General features: G+C 33.6%; 1 protein-coding gene across 1 annotated transcript in view; it reads right to left on the bottom strand.

The window, feature by feature from the left end:
• The window catches only part of LOC141453407 (sulfotransferase 1 family member D1-like), a 40,622-nt gene that overhangs the window by 20,194 nt on the left and 7,423 nt on the right, over positions 1-13,005 (bottom strand). The gene's annotated exons all lie outside the window — the stretch shown is intronic.

Below are 13,005 nucleotides of genomic sequence, written 5' to 3'. Positions count from 1 at the left end.
TAATTGTAGTGATGAGCTGTAATTGTTTGTTTTGAAATAAAAGAAGTAGATTTCTATTTGTTCCCCTCCGGAAAATGGTTTCTGGGGCTAGATTCCCTCCAAAATGCCATGTTTTTGTTATTTGCGGTCCTGTTTCTGTTGCACTGTTAATATGGGGTAACTCTTTATATATATATAGAAATGAACCCACAGAAATGCCAGCATGCCCCACGTTAACTCTCCGGCGGGGCTCCTGTCCACCTGTCATCTTCAACAGCAACCCTCTTCCTTGCTACAGATCTGGTGCTAGCTACCCTTCGGCTCTACATAGGGCAAACAACTCACGTGGAACCCACTCACTGGGCTTAAAAGACTTAAAAAGTGCAAAACTGCTTTACAGTCTACTTAGACGAAGCTCCAAATTGCCCATAGAACTGAAACGCTAAATATACGAGTACAACAATAGGATGAAAAATTAATGCCAGTTTCAGTCATGTTAAACTTTATTATGCAGGAGCTTTCGACCTAGGGTATAGGTCCATCTTCAGGGCTAATTTACAATGTACTGTTTTACATAATTAAAGAGTTGGTGTGTCTTCTGTCTTTTCTGTTCATGGACTGAATTGTGATCGGTCTGTCTGTGATTGTGTTTGGTTGTAAGGAAGTCAGTGTTGCCAAATTGGTAATATACCAACCCTCCAATGATGTAAAACAGTATATTGTAAATTAGGTAAATATTTTTGTAAATTTTCGTTACATTATACATATTCATTGTAATATAATTAATTGGTAACACACTGTAAATATGTTCCACAGCCCTGAAGATGACCTAGTCACCCTAGGTCGAAAGCTCGCGGCATAATAAAGTTTATCATGACTGAAACTGGCAGTTATTTTTTTCATCCTATTGAAACTATGATTCAGTCACCAATAATAATGAACAGTAATTAATATACAATACTATCCTCAAACCTATGTTGACTTACGGACTAGAGCTGTTGGGGGTTCATCCAAACCTACAAACTTACGGACAGTACAAGACATTTCAATCAAAACTACTGCCGACAGATAGCTGACGCTCTTTTCTACGTCACATCGACCTCAACATCTTATTCCGTTCTACAACTTGCCAAGACAAAATATCACAACTTCCACTTCCTTTAATGGCCGGTCTCCTCTACTACCATTCCTGACAATCCATCCCGTTGGTTGAATCCTCAACGCCCTCGAGACTTTCTGGGGAGGGGATCTAAAGATTATCATCATCACCATATCCTGTAGACCAGTACTACCTTTGAGTACTTTCTCTTTCTCCTATTCATCACACAGCATCTACACCTTCACCACACATATTGTAAGTTTCAAAGCAATTCTCGTTGTGAGGCTGGGGTAGACTTCTTTTTATAGGGTTTTTGTGAGTAATATTTTGAGTCTGAAGAACATTTAAGAGGTAAGTACCTTGCGAAGGACATGAGCACAATAACTTTGGGCTTTCTAAAAAGGGCCCACAATGTCTGTAAAGTTTCAAATCTCATTAAAATCACAAATATCCTTGTCAATTTGACGTTGAATTATCCAAGAATAAGGAACTAGGAGCAAAACATTTCGTACCTAAACACAACATACTGCTAGAAAACTTTTTTTTTTAAATTCATGAAAATTAAAAGTTGTTAAGTTGAAAATATGTTGTAGCAGGAGGCGGAAGTCATATTTGAGTAATACACTGGAGGAAGTTGAAGAAGTTTGTCAGGGTCTATGAAAGGCAAGGTGGCAACCCTGCAACAAGCAATGTGTACAAGTTTAGACTTGTTCTGTTTTCAACAGACAACAGAATATAACTTTAATTTACTTAATTGAAGCACGCCACCGCTTCCCAGCTTCTCTCGCCTTATTACTGGGACTTACAATCTTTACTTTAAAACTTTCCCTATTATCGTTTTTAGTTCAACTTTTACTTTTGTTAACTTTTAACTTCTTTTTACGAAATATTAAAAAAAAAAATGAAAAAAACATTTAGTGTGAACATACAACATTTAATTACTTTAATTCTCAATTTTTAATTCTCAAGCGCGCATTTCATTATATCCCTAACCGATTTCGAACATTCATCCATTATCAGTAGTGTAGGGACTTCTAATTCACTTATTATCCCTGCCTCGCACTACACTGGCTAACTCGGAGTCAGCTTGCGTATTTACTTGTACCCCTAGGTAATAATTGTGACGATGAAAAATAAATCACTTGTCGAATATACCTTCATAACTTTTAACAAAACATGAAAATAACTTTTCATCTTGAAATAAATTATCAACCAAGCAAGAGAAAAACCTCTTGGAAAACTTTTCTTAAAGGAAACAAAGAAACAGAGACTGAAATAAACAAAAGAACCCTAAAATAAACAAAGAAATCTTGTGAACAATAACAGCAGTACAAATAACCAATCGGAAAAAGTAAGCAAAAAAAAAAACAAGTGTAAAAAGTTTTAGTAATTATTTGAATTCAAAACTTTCAATTGTTCGGAAAACAAAAAATCTGTAGCGCACTTCTTTTCACAAATTTTCATCAATAAATTTTCTCACATCGGAAAAAATAAAAAGAACAAAATTGATTCAGTGCCATTCCGCTCCACACAAGTGCTCTGTGTTTGGATTTTTTTTTTTTTTTTATTCGTAAATATTTAGTTTATATATGGACGCCACGGTAGCCGAGCGGTTAGAGGCTAAACCCGCAAAGCTAAGATGTATTGTTGGTTTAGTAGGTTCGATTGGATTTTATTTAATGGTTAATATGAGAAATTTATAGTAAAGTATGTTAGGCGGTTGTAGGCTAGACCCGCAATGCTAAGATGTATTGTTGGTTTAGTGGGTTTGATTGGATTTTATTTAATAGTTATAATATGAGAAATTTATAGTAAAGTATGTTAGGCGGTTAGAGGCTAAACCCGCAAAGCTAAGATGTATTGTTGGTTTAGTAGGTTCGATTGGATTTTATTTAATGGTTAATATGAGAAATTTATAGTAAAGTATGTTAGGCGGTTGTAGGCTAGACCCGCAATGCTAAGATGTATTGTTGGTTTAGTGGGTTTGATTGGATTTTATTTAATAGTTATAATATGAGAAATTTATAGTAAAGTATGTTAGGCGGTTAGAGGCTAAACCCGCAAAGCTAAGATGTATTGTTGGTTTAGTAGGTTCCATTGGATTTTATTTAATGGTTAATATGAGAAATTTATAGTAAAGTATGTTAGGCGGTTATAGGCTAGACCCGCAAAGCTAAGATGTATTATTGGTTTAGTGGGTTTGATTGGATTTTATTTAATAGTTATAATATGAGAAATTTATAGTAAAGTATGTTAGGCGGTTATAGGCTAGACCCGCAATGCTAAGATGTATTGTTGGTTTAGTGGGTTTGATTCCCCCTGGTCTAGGCCTTGGATTTTATTTAATGTGGTTAATATGAGAAATTTATAGAGGCTAGACCCGCAAAGCTAAGATGTATTGTTGGTTTAGTGGGTTCGATTCCCCTGGTCTAGGCCTTGGATTTTATTTAATGTGGTTAATATGAGAAATTTATAGTATAGTATGTTAGACGGTTATAGGGCTAGACCCGCAAAGCTAAGATGTATTGTTGGTTTAGTGGGTTCGATTCCCCCGATCTCTAGGCCTTGGATTTTATTTAATTATTAATATGAGAAATACAGTAAAGTACGACACCTAATTTAGTAGTTGAACGTAAAGTGTGCCTGAAAAAATAAGCAATTACATTACTTTACTTTGCAAACGATGAAATATCGTCCTTAAATGCTATATTACACAATATTGAGTATAAGTTTGATTGTGAATTGTATAACATAAACTGAGTACTTAAAATTTTGTAATCAAGTTGTTAATATTACTGATGGACAGGTATCAGTGAATATAGACGCTGTAGTATGCAGCTTCGTCTAATTTAAACGTACCCAATACCAAGTTTATAATATAGTTGATTACCAAACTGTAATCCTCCTTTGATCATGATTCACATCAAACAGAATATTCAAAACTGAACTACCAATCGATAAATAACTTCTTAGTAATATTATTCTTTATTATATGTTATTGATTCCAAACTGGGGAACTGACGGAGTTGGATTAATAAACTGGGAAGAGTTGATTGGTTTTCTATTGGAAACCTATTATAATATCTTATTTATAATAACCTATTATTATTAATAGGTGAAATGTACCTATTATTTTAATATAAGGCCGATAAGAGCTGTCCACAAGCGTTCCTTTCAGTACAATCTGAAGTTTCTATAGCAACCAGCTTTCTGAGAAAATCTCGGTAAACTGGGGAAAGTATAGATTTTTCTTCTGTCTTGAAAGAAAATTTCGGTCTCCTCCTACAAAACTGTTTATTTCCAGCTTCCTCTGTTCAGTGCTGCTGCCTTCAAATTCCTGAAATCTGCTCCTTTACTAACACCCTCTGGACTATCTTCGTTTTGGGCCATGTAAACATCCCCTTTCGGACCATTCCAGCAATAGTACCCTCATTCATTCTTATGTTCCTACTCAGGATAGCCAGCCAAATCTTATCACTTTCACTACACTCCTTGTTCAAATGTCTTTCTCACAATCTGTGCCTTATGCTTTTGCGAAGTACTTTTCTTTCGAAGATCTTCTTCACCCTTCTTTTCTGGAGGGAGTCCAGGTCAACAGAACGGACTGCTGAAAGGGGGTTAAAACTATAAGAGTTGCGATAAAATTTTACTCATCGAACATCTCAGATCTGTTATCCATTTGGTTTTCACAATTTTTCAACAAAAAAAAAAAACAACTGAGGCTGCGTCATGGACCCGGCCGCGTGTTGTACGTGAATACGTTTACGTAACTGGTTATATTTTTTATATATAATATTTTTATTTATGTATTTAGGATGAAATCAAGGAAACAAATCGACGATCGAACACAATCTATGCCTATACAGTCCGTTGTCGATGTAGAAGCGACTTTCATTATCCACTTGCATAATTTCAACCTGCCCCAGCTGCAGATGTACTGGACACCGTCGTTGATCCGCTCGGCCGCATTCATTCTTTTACGCTCCTAGGCACAGCTTTACTCGATCATATGGTGTTTTATTATTACCATTCGATTGTTCTTGAGAAGCCCTTTCCCAATCGTATACCGATCTCTGTATTTGGTTTTGGCTTTTCGACGCGTATAGGCCGACATTATATATTTTTGATACAATTTTTTTATTCTAACACCTTATTATATTCACTGTCACTATTTTACACCAATGTTTTATATACAATCGAGAGATTGTGACGACAGTTGACGATTAAAACTTAAACGAACATCATAGCTTCTCCGAGTCAAAAGTTATACTAATTGCAAATTTCGATACGCAGCAAAATGATCTCAAAATGGCGGCGCTTCCCCTTCCACCGCGCGCGATGCGTCACAGTCCTCGCTTATCGTAATGAATTCTTTGATCCTTTAGCTATCCAGTGGATGTAGACGATAGATTCGAAACTATAATGCCAAACTGTATCTCCCGATTTTGTTATCATTAGATTTTTTGGATTGCCTCCATATGATAGCAAATTTAAAAACGTATTCACGTCAAAAAAAAAATTGAATGACTGCTTTTTTTGCAGAACTATGAAGCGGGAAAATTCCACTAAAAATTCCAACTTAAAAAAAAACATAATTTACATTACGTCATTATTAAATAGAAAATGTTCTAATTTTACTAAATTTTAATTACTTCATTTTAATAGATAAAAAGAAAATGAATATTAACTGAACAATTATTTGCTTCAGAACACGCATGCGTAGTATCAAAGATTGTATTTCTTGCCCGGTTTATTTGTATCTTTACAAGATACATGGTGAACGAGTATTACATTAACAGAAATGTTATTTAATGAATTTAACAGGTGAAAACCAGCAGGTAAAAAGGGCTACTAGGGCAATGCTGGAGTGTGTATGGAAGGGCTTCTGAAAGGAGAATTTGGATTAAGTAGAAAGAGAATTTTAGGCCATTCTAGCAGAAATGGACCAAAAAGGGCACACAGAATGCTCGCAGAATCCAGCTTTGATGTTCATTTCAATTATTCACGAATTATATCTCCCTCCCTCTCTGTCACTGTCTCTGTCTCTCTCACACTCCCTTGGGCTGCTTATATTTATCGCAACATCCTGCAATCTACACACCGAACAACGCTGCCAGTTATCATCTCAAGCGAGCTTTGAATCTCGCAGAAATACGGAATAATTTTCTTCTTCATTTTTATAAAAAGGTACTTAAAAAATTGATGCTGGAAATTCTCTCTCATAAAGTACACAGGACTTTGTTGTAAAAAGGTAATGTTTACACGGATAAAACGTATCATGAGTTAAAATGAAATAAGTTTGGACATCAGTTATTTAATTAAAATTGCAAAGTTGCCATTTCAAAACATTTATCGAGGAAAAATCACGAACATTTATACTTCTACGCAATTTTCATAAATAATTTTGTTTGTTTGTGGGCTCGATATTGTCTAAATTAAGAATCGAATTGGATTTGCAAGTGTTTCAAAAATTTGCGAAATCAATTTCTCCAAAGGGATTTGGTCAGCCGCAACTGCTTTACCAATGATCTTTAATCGTTGAGTTCGTTGGGTTCCCAATGCAATCAAATAGCTGTTTTACAGTTGGGAAGTTGCTTTCTTTTCCACGGGTGACTGTTACAATCCTCGTTACATTCCTGGTTGGGCATTGTGGTTTCACTGCATAATGTGGCTTTTAACCAAACTCTTTTTAGTAGAGTTCTTTGAAGATCAACAGGCTACCCACTTTTGATCTATGATTGGTTGGTTAGGGAGTAGTAGATAAGATTCAAGATTTCTAATAAGGTATCTGTGTTGGAAGAATTTTACGAAAATGGTACTTATGATTTTCTTTCAAGTATTTAGGGTACTTAGAACAGCCGTGGAAACGAGTAAAAAAGCTATTCTTTCAAGTATTTTGGTACCCACATTGAACAGCTATGCAAACAATTAAAAATGCTATTCTTTCAAGTATTTTGGTACCCACATTGAACAGCTGTGCAAACAATTAAAAATGCTATTCTTTCAAGTATTTTGGTACCCACATTGAACAGCTGTGCAAACAATTAAAAATGCTATTCTTTCAAGTATTTTGGTACCCACATTGAACAGCTGTGCAAACAATTAAAAATGCCATTCTTTCAAGTATTTTGGTACCCACATTGAACAGTTGTGCAAACAATTAAAAATGCTATTCTTTCAAGTATTTTGGTACCCACATTGAACAGCTGTGCAAACAATTAAAAATGCTATTCTTTCAAGTATTTTGGTACCCACTTGAAATAGCTGTGCAAACGAGTAAAAATGCTATTCTTTCAAGTATTTTGGTACCCACATTGAACAGCTATGCAAACAATTAAAAATGCTATTCTTTCAAGTATTTTGGTACCCACATTGAACAGCTATGCAAACAATTAAAAATGCTATTCTTTCAAGTATTTTGGTACCCACATTGAACAGCTGTACAAACAATTAAAAATGCTATTCTTTCAAGTATTTTGGTACCCACATTGAACAGCTGTCCAAACAATTAAAAATGCCATTCTTTCAAGTATTTTGGTACCCACATTGAACAGCTGTGCAAACAATTAAAAATGCTATTCTTTCAAGTATTTTGGTACCCACATTGAACAGCTGTGCAAACAATTAAAATTGCCATTCTTTCAAGTATTTTGGTACCCACATTGAACAGCTGTGCAAACAATTAAAAATGCTATTATTTCAAGTATTTTGGTACCCACATTGAACAGCTGTGCAAACAATTAAAAATGCTATTCTTTCAAGTATTTTGGTACCCACATTGAACAGCTGTGCAAACAATTAAAAATGCTATTCTTTCAAGTATTTTGGTACCCACATTGAACAGCTGTGCAAACAATTAAAAATGCTATTCTTTCAAGTATTTTGGTACCCACATTGAACAGCTGTGCAAACAATTAAAAATGCCATTCTTTCAAGTATTTTGGTACCCACTTGAAATAGCTGTGCAAACGAGTAAAAATGCTATTCTTTCAAGTATTTTGGTACCCACATTGAACAGCTGTGCAAACAATTAAAAATGCTATTCTTTCAATTATTTTGGTACCCACATTGAACAGCTGTGCAAACAATTAAAAATGCTATTCTTTGCATTTGATTACTCATTGCTTTGATGTAATAATAAATTTTTCTTGATTTCAAATATTTCTCTAGAAGTAGGAGAGAGCAAATTGTGAGATTTGAGTGTCAGGTTTTGATAAGGGAAGAAGATCAAAGTGCCTTGCTTTATGACAGTTAGATCCGTTCATAAATCTTTGCAAGAAACTTTTGTAAACCTCTCGCCGACTATATTTAAGTGATAAACACAGTTTTATTAACTTCCGTACATTAGAATTACTGTAAAGTATTACTGAAAGTTGTGTTTAAGCCCGAACATTAAGTGAGTGTATCTTATCTGATTCACAACTTGAAATTTTATGTATTCTTACGTGAATGTATTTTTTTTAAACATTTTGTTGTTATTATTATAAAAAAAAAAGAAGATAATTTTTGTTCATAATAAGGTTTCCATGGAGATCAGCTGAAATGCTTTCAGCGGAAAAACCTCCGAAAACTGTGAGGGGGTGGGAAAGCTGTTCAGAAATTTTCATTTTAGGTGAAACCAATTTTCCACCGAACTCTGATAAACAGTTGGAGACTAATTCACGTTTACTTCCGGTAAAGTTACAATATCGTAAACTTGAAGCAAAATCGAAATATTGTACTTCTTCTTAGAAAGTCTTAGCTAAAAAAAAGAAAACAAAATGCTATAAAAGGAAGTGACGTACTCGGGGACAGTGACCTATATTTTTTTTAGGTGAAGGTTTAATCGTGATCAATTTGATCCTTCAAAAATCTTTCAATGTTAATAACTTTTTTATCTGTTTTTCAAAACCACAAATTATCTGAATATAAAAAAAAATGTAGATGTCAAGTTAAAAATAATAATAATAAAAACAACAGGTCTGAAGAAGTAGCCACGACGGAAATAACATCATGCAATATCCTCTAACTGATAAACGTCCTTATTCTTGACCTTGGTTGGCAAAGATCTTATCCAATCTTCTTTCTGCTTTAGAGATAAGTTCGACAATGTTGAGTGCTCTTACTGTCGTCTTCAAATGCCACTCATAAAGGTCATGAACTGTGGTAATTAACTTTTCTTTTTTTCCTCCCTCTGTTATCTAAAAAATAACTTATGAGTGTAATTTTCGTTTTTCCCCTTCAAAGAAAAACAAATTCAAGACACTTCTTGAATTGATAATGATATTTCAATGAATGGTCAACAGTTAGGTGTAAAGAACAAATTTTCTAAAACTTGAGATATGGTTGTAAGGTTCCAAATTAAATTTTTTGGTTACCAACTGGTGGCTTTATGACCATAGTACGAGGGTGGTTTGAAAAGTTCTCGGAATCACCGCTAGATGTTTGTGCTAGAGCAACGAGGTACCCGTGCAATAATCACACATCCTTTGTGAGTGAACACGTGGCGCGTCAGTGCTCTTGCTGCAGGAGAGTGGTAGTGACGACTCTTTGTTGTTGTTCCCGCGTAGTGATTTGTGATAATGGAAAAAACTGAGATTCGAGCAGTGATTGAGTACTTTGTAAAGAAAGAAAGGTATGAAAGCAAAGGAAATTCATTCAAGTATGTGTAACCAATGTCTTCCAGGTGACCTTGGAAGTATAACCAATCTCTTCCAGGTGGACATAATTGGTATAATTGAATACAATTGGTTACTGGAAGAGTTGCAGATAGTTAAGAGAAATTAAATCGATCTTTGGGACTAAAAAAAAAAAAAGTTAATAACCTCTGCTCTAATGTGTCATTTAAGTGTAATGTACAGCATAACCACTAATTAGAGAAATTTACTTTTTACTCCCTTATTTGGGCTACAATCACATCGCAAGGGCTGAATTATAACAGTGGACAGAAAAGGGCAAACGAGAGAGGGCAAGTTACCCAGTGATAACACCCTAAACACTAAACTATTATTGTAGTTAATCTCTTCATTGGAGAGGAGATCACAAGGCCAAACTGTCTTTTAACGCGTCTTGTTGGGTCTTGTCAGGAAGATTTTTAGTAGAAAGATTTCGAGCTAGAGGATTTGCGACTTGATCTGAATATAAAATCTGGTGAGAGACATAAAATGGAGCGTTTATGTAGAGATTGAATTCTGTGGAGATTGGTGAGTTTGGTTGAACCCCACAACTCAATTTCATAAAACCCAGATGGGTTTTAAAATAGAAGTATAAATTAGTTTTTTTTTTGGTTGTCAAGAGACAGTTCAGATCTATTGTCTAAGAATCTTTTAAGTTAACGAAAACATCAGTTTTGTTCTGTTCTTTTAAGTCTAATACGTAGGAACAAAATATGAATTTTGTGATCTTCTTTTTGGAGTTCTTATTCAAACATCTTCTTTTTTTTTTGTGGAAGATCTCAAAAATGCCCTAGTAAAATAGTATAATTACACTAAAATTTACTTTAAAATCACAAAACTCCCCTCACGTTATAAGTAGCTACTCATAATATAATCCCTGACGCAGACGAACCCACATAGAACACTGTTTACTCCCACAATTCCACCTACACAACCGCCATATTGATTGACGTCCTCATTATCGAATAGTTCTTTTACTCGCTTCACTGATAATAAAGAATATATTTAAAGCATAAAACTAAGTAACTACTTCAAGTAATGCGACTTTTATTTAGGCGTGCGTTAAGTTCAACAACCTTATCATTGGCGGAAACCAATAACTGTTTAAAACAGTAACTAACTATACTTAATATTTCTTTTATTTTAAATCTTGAAATAAAATCCAAAAAGCCAAAAGGGAGAATTGAACCTGCTATACCATAATACACATCTGTATTGCGGGCTGTGTCTCTAACCACTCGGCTATTGTGGAACTTCTATTTTGCATTTCATCTATGCTAGTTTTCTAAATAATCTTTCCAATTTTAGTGCACGTTCCGCCAAAGCGAGTAATTTCTCTAAACTTAATAAATATTTAATAAAACTTATATTGAAGAACAACTAACTAATATTGAGTCCAGTAAATAGCCAACCTTTTTTTCTATAATTTGGGGCAAAATTAAATTAAATTTTAATAATATTTTCTTTTTAATGAGGAAAGTTTTGCTAAATTGAGTTTCATTTCCATCGAAAATATCCCCGTTTTTTTTTTAGATTTCCCAATTCCGAGAAAAAGATTTCCCAACCCTCTCGGCTATCGTGGCACACATGAGCAAATATTTTCCGAGATACATATTTTCTAAATGAATGGAATTTTTAGATTTGAGTTAATTTTCACTTCGATTGAAGTAACTGTCATTGAAGAAAATTATAATTATTAGATATTGTACATTATACAATAGAAAATTATTTATAAATACATTATATTGTGTGAAACAATATGCAAACACCTTATGTACGATTGTTATGTTAAAATAAAAATGTAAATTATAAGTAGAAAACGATAGATAACAAAATTATTTTCCTGACCCAGTTTTTATGTGCATCAAAACGTAACAAATAGTTTTACCATAATGAACTATTATTCTTTTAAAAATATGTAAATGAAAATGTGGAGAGAGCATTTTTCAGAAAACTACCTTGTTGTTTAGAAAAACAAAATGAATAAGGAATAACAATTTTCTGCTAAGGGAATCACTTTAGAAACTGTAATGACAGAATCTGACAGAAAGCTGAGAATTCAAAGTAAGAATTCAATGACTGAAAATCTGAATTAAACAGTGGTTTGAAACGCAGTGAAATCCAACCCAAATTGGTTATTTTTGATATCCCAAAAATTCAATGTTGGTTACCTCAAGTTTCTTGACGAAGATCTGGAAGTAACCACTCGTTGTAACTCGTATCAAATCTAATTAGTACCATAGAATTTACGATAGAATTTCTCAGCATTTAGTGTTCGCGAATAACGCCGTGTTATAGAGAGGTTCTTTCAAGAGTTTGACGCTGCGACAAAGAAAAAAAAGAGGTAAGACGTAAGGCCCACCTTTTGAGGCTGCGACAAAGAAAAAAAGAGGTTAGACGTAAAGCTCCGCCTTTGAGGCAGCGACAAAGAAAAAAAGAGGTTAGACGTAAGGCCCGCCATTTGAGGTTGAGACAAAGAAAAAAAGAGGTTAGACGTAAGGCCCCGCCTTTTGAGGTTGCGACAAAGAAAAAAGAAATTAGACGTAAGGTCCCGCCTTTGAGGCTGCCTGAGAAAAAGAGGCATAAAAAGAGATAGAGATAGAGGGAGAGGGAGAAAGAAAATAAACACGATGACTATTGATTAAAAGAACAATAGAAGATGTAATGAAAATAAATATTAATTAAATGAAAATTATTTAAATATCAAAAGAAATTATTATCAAATAATTAACAAGACGGTACCAATGAAATGGCAAATCAAAATGCAAAATATGTCAAGGAGTATGAGATAAACAATTTGGAACGAGTTCGTTATCATTATCATCCAAACTGTTTAAACATTCTACTTGCCTAGTAAAAGATTATAATATATAGTATATAATATATATATGTATCTATATATATAGTACAATGGCTCCCAATTTTTATCTTATTTTTTTTTTTTTTATAAATTAATTTTTGTTTATTTCCATAACTGTAAAAAAAAAAAATTATCAAGCTTTAAGAATGGTATTATTTAATACCAGTTATTCAATATCACGTGATAAGGTCAACAGAATATTGGGCGTGTTAATTACCTCTAAGAATAATAGGAGAATAAATCAGCTGTTAATTTTAACACGAATTTCTTTTACTGCATTTCCTCACAGTGCTAACATAATCAAATGATTTCTTTAATAATAATAATAATAATAGTAATTAATAATAATAATAATAATAGTAATTAATAATAATAATAATAATAGTAATTAATAATAATAATAGTAATTAATA

Source organism: Rhodnius prolixus, unplaced genomic scaffold (genome assembly GCF_049639745.1).
Source record: "Rhodnius prolixus isolate KJV_2025 unplaced genomic scaffold, Rpr scaffold_3, whole genome shotgun sequence".
Lineage (NCBI taxonomy): Eukaryota > Metazoa > Arthropoda > Insecta > Hemiptera > Reduviidae > Rhodnius > Rhodnius prolixus.
This window is presented reverse-complemented; position numbering and strand designations above follow the sequence as displayed.